The sequence below is a fragment of the Argiope bruennichi genome, chromosome 10, assembly GCF_947563725.1.
Source record: "Argiope bruennichi chromosome 10, qqArgBrue1.1, whole genome shotgun sequence".
In the NCBI taxonomy this organism is placed as follows: Eukaryota; Metazoa; Arthropoda; class Arachnida; order Araneae; family Araneidae; genus Argiope; species Argiope bruennichi.
Genome location: NC_079160.1, coordinates 80,056,734 through 80,071,829, shown reverse-complemented (window position 1 = coordinate 80,071,829; position 15,096 = coordinate 80,056,734). Strand labels below are relative to the sequence as shown.

Sequence of the window (15,096 nt, the reverse complement as noted above, 5' to 3'; positions counted from 1 at the left end):
TAAAAATTTGACAGGTCTATACACAGTGCAGATGTGAAATCTGTGTACCGAATTTTATCTATCTAGCTCTCTTCGTTTTGTAATTATCATGTTCACTTGTATTCGAACAGCCGAACAGAAAGACTTCATCTAAACAGATTTTACTCAAAATTTGATAGAAATCTATAAATTTGATCTAAAGACCGGATACCAAATTTCATCCATCTAGCTCAAAGCGTTTTAAAGTTATCTTTGTCACAGACAGACAGACGGACATTTTCCTAAAATGTGTTTTTCGAACTCAAAGAGGTCTAAAAACGTGGAGATTAGTCACAATCTCGCGTTCGAATTTTTTGACGATTGCTATATATCTTCTTTACACTATGTACATGGGAAAGTAAAAAGTATAATGCAGATATTAGATAAATATATACAGGTCATATAAGAGGTGTTTTGATATTAACAACTTCAAATTTCAAAATTTAATGCAATTTTTTTTTTATTTTTTTTTGTGGGAAGGGGGAGGGCGGAATAAAATTCAACAAAAATGAACAGAAGAACTCATATGAAAAAATTGGGAAATAATGCAACAACTTTCAGAAGCACGGGGTTGCATCAAATAAATAAATGAATAAAAATATAAAAATTTTGAAAAAACTCTTGCATCGCTTCTTCAAACAGCGGTTTGTAGCAAATAGTGCTCCATTATATTTTAACCTTCAAAAAAAAGATGGGGAGAAAGAAATATGATGTATTTCATGTCAGATGCCAGAGTGTGGGATGTTGCAAATTATAAATAAATTTATCATACCAATCCTAAAAAATAACATATGTAACAACAAATCCCGAAAGGCAGGAAGGGTACACTAATTGCCGAGCCGCTGCCTGCAGAATGCTTTCAAGAAAATTTTTGCATAAAATATGTACTTTCAACTAAATTAAATTTCACAACCTGGCATTTCTCACTTTTGCTTTTACGAGATTATTTATCTTTGGAAGTCAGTTTACTAATGTTCCCGTACTTCAAGAACTTAAAACAGCAAACTGGCAGCTAACTTTTTATTCGTGAATAAATAACGAGCAAGAAATAAAATTAAAAAGAAAAGAAAAAACTCATTTTGTAAGATGAGAAGGAACGGGAATAAAAATTTCTTTTTTCTGTTTACAGATGGCTCTGGCGAGTATTTTTGCATTCATCTTGGGTTTGTATAAAACGCTCTGTTTTCATTCAAAGAGCCTAATGATCACCATTTTCTATATTTTTTTAGTATTCTTCGTGTCATTAATAACACTAAAAAGAAAACTGATTTTTTTTTCCTGCACTCTAACACAAATAGGCAATAAACACTTCGAATTAAACACTTTCATTTTAATAAAAGAAAAATCAGAACAAAAAAATAATAATCTGAAGAAATAATAAGATATTTTTTAATGATTATTAAAATATTTTGTCTAAAAATTTTTGTTAGAAGTTTGAATTAAAAACCAAAAATACTTTATTCTATTTTTTTTAAAAATAAAATGAAAAAAAAATGTCAATAGACTTACTTGAAACACTAATTACTAGTAATTATTTAAAATTAGTTGTTCATGTACATGTCATATACATGAATTAGTACATTCACATGTTTGTTTGTGTCTAATCTGATGTTCTTTAAGATATAATTACAAAAAAAAGATAAAATTCTATTGAGTGAGTTTTGTTCTCATTCTAAAGAATTTTTCTCACTAAAGAGTTCGATTTTCTTAGGGCCGAAAAAAAAAAATTATACTATATTCTGTTTTTGTTTTTAATATAGAATATTTAGTTTACTTTTGAATACTTATAGTATCTATTTGTAAAAATCAACTATTTAGTTTTCTTCCTCTTCAAAATTGATGATTAACAACTAAATAAAATACAAAAGAAATCCTCTCACTTGATAGGTTTACAACTATACTTGAGTAAGTTTCGTCTCATAGATTTTTTTCACACAGTAGATTAAAAACAATAAAAAGGCTTTTCCTAAACGTAATCTTTTTTCTTTTCTTTTTTTAATCCGAATACCTCACAAGATTTCAGTATAAGAATTCCCACTTTAGAAAAGTACTAAAAGTTGCCAAACAGGCGATAAACAATTCTTGAGTATAACCCTAGAAGAAGAATACGCCAATTGGCAAGTGGTTGGTCGTAAAGAGAAAGCTAGTTTAGTGCCAAGTTCCAAAAACGTTTCAGCTGCTAGAGTTTATATTCTATGTGTAGAGGATAGTCCTTTATTGATATTTAATTTCTATGAAACTTTTCTGCTGCGACATCAGACCTTGTAGATGCGCAACATTTTATATATTTCAAAAGCAAATATGATTAATATCGAGACAATTATAATTAATTCGAATCATTAAATTTTTTAATATCTTTTTCTATTATAATATCAGTTACTTTTCTTGCTTCAAATAACTCAAATTTAAGTGAGTATTTTTGTAATTATAATACATTTAATTCTATCTCCATACAAAGCAATACTTTAAAAGTGATTTTTTTAAATAACTTTTTTTGTGCCTGTGTTTGGCGTGAAAAATGTGTATAGTTTTATTCCTAGTTAAATGTTAAAAATTTAATGAATTCCACTGAGGACTTTTTATTTACCAAAACAGCAATAAAAAAACATATCATGAAATAATTCGATTTATATTGTTGCATTTAATATTTAAGATCAATCAGCACGGAAGACAACCACTAAAGTTTATTATTATTATTATTATTAAAGTCCTATCTATATGCATATGAATGGTATAAAATAAGAAATGTATAATTACTATCAACATGTGCAATAGAAGTGTGATTTTTCTCAATTTATGATAACCTTAATTTTAAAATTTCATTATTGTTTTCAATACTTTGTAGTAATATATTAACATTATTTTTTAAAAAATTTGTCATTAATACTTTTAAATGAATTTGCAAGTATGAAAGTTGCTTATTAAAATTTCAATCAATCATCTTTGTATTTATATGTCATTTTATGTCAATCTCTTGATAGACATATGAATAGTGCTCTATAGTAATTACAAGATTCTATTTTCGTGCTAAAAATATCTTTAAAAGTTTTTTCTACTCCCTATGGCATGGCGGGGGGGGGGGTCACTAATCTAGTACAGAATTACAACCGATATAAGATGATTATTGTTGGATATTTATGCCCACAGATTTGGAAGTTTAAACTGTACAGTCAGATAAGATGTCATTTTATCGTCTGAACGTAAATTTAAAATTGCTACTTACATTTTCAATCAATTATACAATACAATGAAAAAGTTTTGGAGCAATTTTTTTTCAATATATATAAATTTGACTTCGGAATGACTTATGACTTATCGACAAAATGCTCCAAAACTTGATTGATTATATTAGCATCACCTTTTGAATCTATAATAGAGTTATTTGGGATGCATTTTGTCATTTCGAAGAGACTCTTAAACAGACATCTTCTTGTCCAAATTCCATGCCACACGAATTACAGAATATTTTGACGCCGACGGATTGAACGATATCAATTTTGCCCAGATGTTGAAGTTTTGGTGGAATTAGGACTCGAACCTGTAACCTTCCATTTAAGCAATTCAAGCTTGTCCAGTAGGACGCTATCTCCAGATGCAAAGCTATGAGTGCGGTAAATTGATCAATGCATAAACCATCGTGACGTTTGCAAAATGAAACATATATGAAAATGCAAAATATAAAGATTGAAGTAAAATTCTCATTAAATTATCTTTATAATAAATGAAATCTGAATTAGTATAATTAATGATCAAAAATTGTAACAAAAACAAATATCAAATATTATTCTCTAAGTAAGTAAAAGCCTCATAACTCTATTTCGCTGACACGCAAATCCGATAAAAATCAACGTGAAAAAGAAAGTGAAAACGCGACGAACATAAATCCCTAACTTTCGCTTCTTTTAATCCATTTCTATGATTAAATGTGAGAGGAAGAAGACCCAGCGATATAGACAGCCAAGAGAATGGGCCTCACGTGGCGTCATTGAAATAGACAGCTATCAATGGCTCAGCATCGGGTCGTATAAATAGATCAAGCTATTCCCTTCTCAACCCGAACAATGGATTTCCCGCCGGAGATCGGAATGATAAAGGAATTCAGAATTAGCTTTTCGGTTTTAGGCTTAATTCCCGCCGTTTAGAAAGTGTTCGCACTACAATAGAATAAGATATTAAGGGGAGGCGACTGTGGAAATATGTTGGGTGAATAAAGGGTTTTGTCATTGAGTAATGTTAATTGTAAATGGAATGCGGTGACTTAAATGGTTTTAGTGATGGCATCTGTAAAAAGAAATGGTTGGTGGAAGAATTCATAATAGAGTTTTGTTGGCGAGGTTGTTATTTTGGCAAGTAAATATTGGAGAAGGCTCGAATTTATATGTTTATTTCATTTGTGTTGTCGAGTGAATTTTGAGACAATGCCAAAAATATAAGAATGAAGACCGTATATGTGTTAAATATATCTTTTTTCACATATTAAATATCTTAATACAAATTGTTAAACAAATATTTAATGGATTCAATGCAAATATTGAAAAAAAAAAAATCGCTGAGGAATTAAAATTTTAATCGAATTAAATCGATTTTATAAAATCAAAATATGAAGACCAACGTGTATTGGAAACAATAAGATATCAGAGGCTTCGAAAACCAACATAGAACTAACTGAATGTACAGCAAAAAAAGAAAAAAAAAGAATGTTTTTGTGAATATTCAAAGCAAAACTCATATGTATAAAATATTTGTCAAGTACTCTAGATTTATGGGAAAAGAATGCTCTGTAAGAAAATTAAAAGCAGAACTGAATCACTAAAATAAAAACAAAACAATTCATGAACACCGAAATAACTAATAATAATCTTTTAAAAAATCAGATGATTAAAACGCAAGCCTAAGTAATGCATACAGCTAATTTTTATAGACAATTGAATTCGTTATATGAGATTCATCCAAAATCTCAAGTAAGGATGAAAAGTTGTCAGAATAATAATTCAGAAGCTAATTCTTACGGATTGGAATATTACGTAAGCGAAGGTATAAGAGAGAAGAAAAAAAAAATCACGATTTTGATAGCGCAAATAGTTATTATGATCAATTATTTTATTTTTATTTGAGGAATAATTCTCCACTAATAGATCAGAATGCTTAATTACATGTTCCGCTTTATTCGTAATTTACATAAGAATCTATATAGATTGCTAATGTATTTATATTTTCAACTGATGGCTCTGTTGTATTGTGTTTAATCCATTTCTTTATTTTTGTTCAAAGATTATTTAATTTAATTTGAGTTTAAAATAAATAATAATTTCTTTATCATTATTTTTTTTTTTTTACTTTCTCGTATACGTAGGTATAGAGAACTTATAGTAATCGTCAAAAAATTCGAAGTTGAGGTTTTGACGAATCTCCACGTTTTAGATATTCCTGAGTTCGAAAAACACATTTTTGGAAGATGTCCGTTTGTCTGTTTGTGACAGAGATAACTCGAAAACGCTTTGAACCTTTTGGATAAAATTGGGTATACGGTCTTTATACCACATTTGTAGATTTCTATCAAATTCTGAGCAAAACCTGCTCAGAGGAAGTCTGTATGTCCGGCTGTTCGAATATAAGTTAACATGAAAATGATATTCTTTTCAAAACAAAGAAAAACATATGATTAACATCTATAGTCTGGACACCTTTCAAATTTTGAGCCAAATCAAAAAAGAGATTGACCGTCTGTCGGTCTTCACTTTCAGAAACATGTAAACATGAAAACTCAAAGACGCCGTGGCTTAAATACATTAAATTTGGCGTGATATTTAGTGACTACAATTGCAGTTCTATGCCAAATTTTTATTTCAATCTATTCCGAAAAAATCCAATTAAGTCTAAAACATAAATTTTATTTTCGGATATTATGAACGGCATGCTAGGGATTAATCGTCAAATAAATCGCCAAAGATGGCGCAATAGATTCAATAAAGCTGCCAAATTCCCACAAAAGTTAATATTTCGTAACTTTTGCTCGCCAATGCCATGTAAGGCATTTTCTGGCGTGATAAATTTATTAGAGTGTAGGCGAGAAACCTTGGGGGGGGGGCACTCACGATGATTTCATTTAACAGATTATTCGCGAATTGTATCTAAAAATATGCATTCTTTGCTCAAAGTTTATTAGAATATATGAAATTCAGAAAATCGTATTTATTACAAAATTTGATTCACTTAAATACAAGTCAGAAGAAAAATTCATAACTCACAACACAAATATACTCTCCCATTCGAAGAAATAAAATACCATATATAATTAATATATTTATGCATATTCTCACTTCAAAATATTTACTTTTAATAAAAAACACGAATTTTTAACATCACATGCAAAAAAAAAAAAAAAAAAAAAAAAAAAAAATCCTTTACATTTGCTTATTTTTTGAGCTATGATTTTTTTTTAAAACATAGCTAAAGTTGCTTGAAAATAATACATCAATTTGGAATGAATTTTAAGATACGATACGATCGCACGAAAATGATAATATTTATTTATTTTCCTAACATTGAACTGACAAATTCTACAATCATTTTAATCAAACATTCTGTACATACAAACGCAAAAGAAAACAAAATACTACTAAGCAATACATTCCAGAATCCATTCAATATATCAGTTTTCAATTAGTCATTGCCTGATTCCAGACCATTATTCGGAAAAGAAAAGGGCGTTTTAATAAAGAAATAATGGCTTGGAATATCACTGAAGAGCCAAAGCAACAATCGAATGTTCCGATTCCCAAGCGATTATACACAGAAAGCAGGTCGAACTTATTTATTTATTTATAGTGACCAGCGAAAGGCTTCATTCATTGCTGGGAATGGATTTTGGGTTACCGTCTAAATTTACGGTCATTCTCCGCCTTGTTTCTATTTTCGAATCAGTTGTAAATCAGTAAACTTCAATCATGTGAAAAGAGCATTTGAAAAGTTCAGCATGAATTCGAATGATGAAATCTATACCTGTAAATGTGAATCGGTTATTCTAAATTCTTAATATGGTGGTACTTTGTTGCTGCGAAGTTGATGGGACTACAATAGAAATTCGATTCATCAGAAAATTCGAACTAAGAAAACACCTAAAAATAATTATAGCGAGTGGAAAAGACAATTTTTAAAAAGAAAAAAAAAGTGAATATATTAGTGTTGAGTATATTATATATGTAATAAAATTAATGGCAAATATTTTTAGCAAATAACGTAAAAATAAATATAATGGCAATAATTATACAAAAAAAATTATTGATTTCAATAATAAAATCTTAATAAATAAGTAATTATAACAAATAGATGATACATAACAATTTAAATACAATAGTTTGGTACAATAAAATGTCAAAATAAACAAACTTATATTTAATTAAAAAGCAAAAAGGAATTTTTTAATAGGAAATACAATACTACGAGGAAAAAAAAGAAAGAAAAAAAAACGGTGAAAAAGTGATATCTAACAAACGACAAAAATGTAATTTTAAACAATTTTTTTCCCCAAACTTTAGTCTTGACTTTGATTTAATCAAAATATATATGACTCATAAAGAATATTTAATCATATTAATAACAAATTGAGCAACCAGAGAAAGTATGTTTGTTACAGACGAATTAGAATTGAAAACGTCTGAACTATACAAATTCCACTGCAATTGAAATTCAATTTTTTATATAATTTTGATCTCTCCCTTCCCTATCCAATAATTTCTGTTGAATTTTGAATTCTTTCCAACGAATTCGGTTTTTTTAATATTATGTGTTTAAATATATTATCTGTAAATATTTTAAAGATTTTTAAGATCTTATCTTCGTATCAATGGATTATGGCACAATTTATTTTGTTTTCAACAACAGCTCTTCATAAACAACAATATCTCAGAATGTATCATTAAATCTTATTATTTTGTAAACAAAAATAATGGAATTCATAAACATCATTTAACTGAATGTAATGAATATTCAGTTACAGCATTTTTTTCAAAGTATAAGGCTGCAGCAATTTATCAGAGACATAATAATGATCATAGTATCAATACGCATGGCACGTAGTTTAATACTTTCATATCCCTTATAAGAAATTCCAAACAGCATAAATTGTTACGTGATAAAAACGCAGTAAAAAAAAAGGTAGAAAAACCAGAACTGAAAGGGAAAATGGTGGATATTTCTTTTTAAAAGAAAAGGAGAACCAAATAAAACAGTAAAAAATGAAATTCCTTCAGGAAATGGAAAAGAAGCTAGTCAAACCGAAACCCAAACAGGAAAAGAAAACACAAATAAAAACATCTTTTTCGGAACGTGGAAAAATAAACGAATAAGAAATGTTTGTCCAGAACAAAAAAAGTACACGATAAAAATAAATAGTATTTTTAAGAAAAAAGAAAGGGAGCAGCATGCAGACTTTTGTAAAGCCCTTTTTAGCACCGAGTTGCTTCAGAAACTGTTTTCTGACAGGTAATCGTTAATAAAGTTCACAATTCCGGCAGTTTTCTTATACAGCAACTACAGATATTTAATTAAGGGTTTGCGTAAAACAATAAATGTCATATTATTGTTAATTCAACCAAATAACAGTCAACAAAGCAAATAAACTTTTAAACAAGAATAAAATGTAAGCACATATCCAATTCTCAGATGAACTATTTTAATTTGAAATATCAAATTCAACAAACGATATTTATCTTAACAAACGATCTGTTAAGATAATTTAACCTGCATTTATTTGTAAGAAAAGGCGGGGGATATATTTATTTTATAACTAACAGTTTTAGAATTTTTATACATAAAAGTTCTTAGAACACTTAACCATAAATAATTAATTACTCAATTATTAAAATTTGAATATAAAAGACAAATCAAATCAAAGATTAATTTGATCACAAGATTAATTTCACTTGCGATTAATACATACATATTAAAACGCCTACAACCAGGCTAGGATAAAACTTTCTACGAGCCCTTAGGACATGCAAGTTTCTGGAACTTCTATTCCAATCTTTTACTGCTTCCTACAGCAGATATCTTTTATTGATATAATTATCAATGAAAGTTTTAAGTAACAGAGTCTAACAAACTGACAAAGCATTTAACTGTGGACCTCTTTTGAGAATTGGTTCATTTTTCATACATAAAAAAAAAGGAGAAAGATTCAAATTGGAAACAATTTTAAATAAAATGGCTTTTACAAAAAACTTATGAGCACAATATAAATATTATTTAATTTGAGAACGGACATACTTTCTATGTTATAAAGCAAGATATTTTTAAACAATATAATAAAAAATTGTAAAAGTTAATTTATGAAGAATATTAAAACGCTTTAGCATTTAATCAATATTCGATTTGAGTTTGAATCAGTTCAAGGCATGGCCCTTGTAAAATAAATGCAAGCATAAAATTAATATTCTCAGGTAATATCGTAAAAAATATATCAAAATTTTAGTGCCTCTTAACATTGAAGGTCTCTAAGCAGTTGTCTACTTTGACTACTTGATAAAGTTCTGCTTCCAACTTATCGTATATATATATTTTTTTTAATTCCTTGGTTTTATGAGTTTTTTATTTTTTCTGCGCAAAAAAAACACAAGCGGATACTTATACTAAATTTTTTAAAAAATATAATAAAAAATCTGTAAAGGATAATTAATTAGGAATATTAAAATGCATTAGCATTTAATCAATACTCGATTTGAGTTTGAATCAGTTTCAAGGCATCTTAAATTAAATGCAAGCATAAAATTAATATTCTCATGTAATATCGCAAAAAAATATATCGAAATTTTAGTACCCCTTAATATTACTGTTCCCTAGGCAGTTGTCTACTTGATAATCCGGAGCTGCTTCCAACTTTTTCATATTAAAAAAAGAACAAAAAAATCCTTCGTTTTATGAGTCGAATTTTTTGAGCACATAAAATAAAAAGTGGAAATTTATACTACATTTATATCTCAAACGAGTTCTACTATTCTTGAATTCTTCCGAAACCGATCGTTTAGCCAGCGGAAGGTTCTATGCATAGGTACACCCCCATGACAATGAATGGGCAGGAAATTCCTCCCAACTGCCCCGTAAATGCATTGCGGTCTACCCCTGAGGCCACACACGTAAATTTTTCCGTCCGAATGGCCAAAAGGGATGGAGTGGTGCACGGAGGGCCGGTGATGCGTAGAGAACTAACCGCCAGAAGACACCTGCTGGGGCTGACGCATCCCTCCAGGCGATTTGTTTGCAGTTGCTTCCTTGAGAGAGCTAAATAATAATCGAAAAGTAGTCGTTGCTATGGTGGAAATGATACAGTAAGCAATGGAATGTGTGCAACACAGATAAAAATTTGTTTGAAATTGTTGTAAAATTATTATTTTAAATTGTTTGGGGGAGTTGCTGCAAAATTTAAATGATACATCCACAATTGTGTAGTCGTATTTTAAGCAATACCGGAACCTATGTGGTATTATCGGAGGGAAGAGGATAGAGAAGATAAGCATGGTATCAATTCATTTTTTTTTTTACAATAAGTATTTTATCTAGATATAAAATCGCAAAATAATAAAATGTCAATTCATGCATATAAAGCAATTATTATTTTATTTTTGATCAAATATTAATATAATACATATTGCAAAACTAGAAATGAATATAAATGTTAAAGAATATATTTTTTTAAAAAATTATATTAATTTTAAATTATACTAAAATTAAAAAACTTTTAAGAAGCCCAGTGGCGTAGTGGAAGAGCTTCGCGCTTCCAACGCACGGAACCGAGGTTCGATCCTCGGACTGGGCAAGGTCGACTCAGCCTTTCATCCCTTCAGTGGGTCGATGAACTGAGGACCAGGCATCTTGAGAAATAAACATTGAGGGTTCCGCGTTAGGCTGACAACTTAACCGGAACATATGCCTTGCACCCCAGGGCCCTCGGTCAAGGAAGCAGATATGGGTATTGTAGGTACCCATATATGCATTTACTCATTTTACAGCCCACATGAGCTGCCGTACCACTGAGTTTAATTCTTAAATAATTTTTAAGTATAATAAAGATATAAGTAAGTATAGGTATATTTTGTTGGCTAACCTCTAACAGATGAGTGCATTTGTTGGCAGGGATGAAAGTATAGAATAGGAAGAGAATCATGGAGTAATAAGAGTAATTAACATGAGTAATTAACATGATTTTATTGAAATCGCTGCATTTTTTTCTTACTTTTCTAGAGAACACTGCTGGCGAATTTACCGGAGAATGCATGTTCCAATTTTAGATGACTCTTTTTCTAATCAATTAAGGTTCATAATTTGAATCGCAAATATCTCTATCAATTTTACAATCAACTCCATGAAACGTTTCTCTCTCTCTCTCTCTCTCTCTCTCTCTCTCTATTATTATTATGATATAGGGCATAGTTTTTTAACTGGACTTTCTGACCAAATTTCTTTTTTCTTCTTATTTTTTTTACTTTCTTATTTTGCCGCTAGAGGCACAGTAACCCGCCTCAATAAAGTTGACACAATCACTTTATTACAGGTGATTATATGAGACCCGTTTGTATTTAAACGGCTTAAAAGAACTTTATCATTTACTCTTGTATATAGGAAAGTATAGATTAAAAATAAAGAATTCTTCCTCCCCCCTCCTTGAAATGATTACTAATCAATTTTAATTATTTATAATTTAAAGCAGTAGTTTTAATATCACTAAACATTACCTAACACATTTTCTTTGTATTTTTTTCTATATGAATTTTTGAAAAAAATCAACAAAAATAATAAAATGAAGTATTCAGTAAAATATTCAGCTCAGTGCTTTCTGCCTATCTTTAAACAAAGATAAAAAGAAATAACAAAAATTAATTTTAAATCAATTACAATATGCATAATATTTTGAAAGCAAAATAAGGAGAAAATTTAATCACCAAACGATAATAGGAGAAAAAAAAAAAAAAAAAACTTTGACTAATATAATCTTAAGCAAGAATAATTTAATCATTTATGAAAGAAATAAACAAGCCTTTATAATTGTTCCGAGAATTTTTGAAGAATTGAAGCATTAAAATTATGGATTTCTCAAAAAAAGAAGAAAAAACATTAATTTATTTTGTAGTTTTAATATTGAAATAGTTGGTTTTTTTTAGAAAAATATCTCCAATTTATATTATTACATGAGTAATTTCATTTCTTTTAATAAATTTCCCACTGCTTTAATTATATCTGCTAGATATGAAGAGAAAAATACATGTACATAAATTGTATTAAAATGTAAATATCGTAGAATAATTTTAAAACCACGAAAATTTCATAACGTCGAAAAATTTGAATTAGTAAATTATTCTTTGATCGTTATAAATAAAAACGGCAAAGAAAAAAAAAAACTTGATTCATAGTATTTTAATCACATTTGGTGAGTAGTAATTTTAATTGGTTATTTTTTATTTAGCATTAATTAATATTTTTTCGTGCTTTTGAGTCGCGATAAAAAAAAAAAAATCATATAAAAATAAGACTGCGTAGAAGCAGAAAATAAAGCCACTGCATATTCACATGTTACAAGTCAAATGCGCACATTGAATAAAATTTTAAATCCAATTCCAGATGGGGAGATAGAAAAGGGGTTGATTTCACAGTATAAGACAACGAACAGCAGATAGCAATCAATTTTGGAATGACATTGCATAAATTTCCCCCATTTCTCAATCTATCATAAAGATTTCATTTTTTACAAAATTAAAGTAAATTGCAATGGTGTAAATAATTACCATTTTAATATTCGTTATTTCAATATAAAATCTTAAAATATGTTTTATTCTAACATTTTAAAAAATCGCTTGGAATTACTTTCCATAATTCAATTTTCCATGATGACAGATTTCAACTCAGTCTAGATTCGTGCCTATTGGCAATCAAGATGTACGCGTTTGCCTCCACGGCAGAGAAACATCTTTCGTGTGCCCACACAGCATTGCTACACCATTTCCACAATTGTTTTACAGGCGGCATCACTGTCCAACACAGCGACAGGACATCCACAGAGGATAGGAAACGCGATGTGTTCCAAATTGCAAAAATGCGGAAACGGATAATCGGATACAGGGGAAATAAAATTGCCAAATTGATGTCATACACTTCCGGATAGTGTCCCATTCAGTCAGAGACTCATGCGCTTTACCTGCGGATTCAAGGTCAACCTGTGGTGCCTCTCTTGGCGGGAAACCGAGGTTTTTGGTTTATTATTTCATCTTTTTTTTTATATTGTTGTTGAAAATGGGATGATGCTTTGAAGTTGATATGTAATTAGGCTTAATTAGCGTTTGGGGATTCGACTAGTGGTTTCGCGTGAAACAATGGAAAGGCACGTCTCTATTTTACTCATTTGGAAAAAAAAAAAAAAAAAATGACTAATGGTAAATTTCAAGGATTTTTGCCTTTTGATGAACGAGACGTTTTGAATGGAAGGCGAAACTTTCTCGTTTTCTTTAATTCCTGAAAAGAGGGTTTCGGCGTCAACAGACAGTAAAAAGTAATGAACTTCCGTCTTAATAGATTTCAGTTTCAGGCCTGGCATTTAAATATTGTAATACATCTATAAGAAGAATAAGAGAAATTACTGCAATAGCGTAGTAATTCCGAATTAATTCAACAATAAAAAAGCGTCATATTTATTTTTTAAAAATGTTTTGATTTTAATTTCTTGAACCTCATATTTTTTTTAAACAAATAAATTGAGTTTTTCATTATTTCCATGTAATACAAGACATTGGGATTAATTCTCTTTTTAATCAGCGTATGAAAACGGTTATCACAAAAATTAAAAGTGTTTAAAAATTAAGCTGTTCAAAGAAGCTTGTATCGTAATCATTTTAATCGATATGAAATATACCGTTCATAAAATTGCAGAACTGCAGCTAATTATATAGAAATTAACTTAATAAATTAAATTTAGCAGGTTGAAGAATTTGTATGGTGTTCGTTTTAAAACAAGTGGTTATGAAATATACTATCCATGCAGTCGAAGAGTTATAAGCAATTACATACAAATTAATTAATAACATAGTTAATTAAAATTAGTAAAACCTATCTTCAATGGCAAAAAAACAAGAATTACGATATCAGCTATCATTTTTGAAATTAAATTTATTATATTAACATTAAAAATTCGTAAAACTTTTTATAGAAGTAAGCATTTATAAATTATCACTAAAATATCAACAACATTTTAGTCTAACTGACTCATGTCTCAATACATACTAATTGATCTTAAATCACACTACAGGACGCAGCTTCTTTTCATTTAAAATGCGCATGCGCATTGCCACAGAATAGATTTCTTATCTCAAATACTGTTCATTTCAGTTTCAGTATCCCAGGACTACCACTTTTCGACAATTCTACTTCGCTAAGGAGTGAGACGCAGAAAGATGAGTGCATTTCCCAAATTCTTCGTCAGTTTTTTTACCTTCCCTTAGATACTTTTTCCTTTGTTTTTTACCGTGTATGTTTAAGTGTCACTTCAGACCCTACTATTTTATTTTAACTTAAGATTGCGTATTGATTGCTTATGTGGGTATTGTTTGCCAACGGATTCTAAAACTCTCCACGCTTTTGCATATGTGTTAAGATGGGTTTAATTCGGCAAAATAGGGGTGAGAGGAAAGAGGAAAAGAGGAGATGTTTACATTTGACAATAAAGTAAATTTCGGAAATGGTGCACATCCTCCCGTGTATCACCCCTTAGTGAGATAGAACCGCCGAAAAGTGGTCGTTTCAGAATACTGAAACGAACAGTAGTTCAAGTGGCAAAAAAAGCTGTCGGTAGTGGCACAAAGAATATTTTATATAACATCATTAAATGCGACCGTTATCTACCGTTCTTAATTTCAAGTTTTATCAAAAAAATTCAGTAGTAAATAAAAAAATGTTTTAACATAAAAAATTAATATTAATTAGTAAAAAAATCGAATTGTCAAATTTTGAGAACAGAAATTTTCCATTTAATCATCAGAATTTAAAGTTTAGACCCCCTTACGGTAAATAAAAATTATTCTAAAATATTTTATTGTA

The 15,096-nt window shown here is 29.3% G+C and overlaps 1 protein-coding gene across 5 annotated transcripts in view; it reads right to left on the bottom strand.

Moving 5' to 3' along the window:
• LOC129987877 (rap guanine nucleotide exchange factor 2-like) overlaps positions 1–15,096 on the bottom strand; it is a 475,413-nt gene that overhangs the window by 52,744 nt on the left and 407,573 nt on the right. The window lies entirely within an intron of this gene.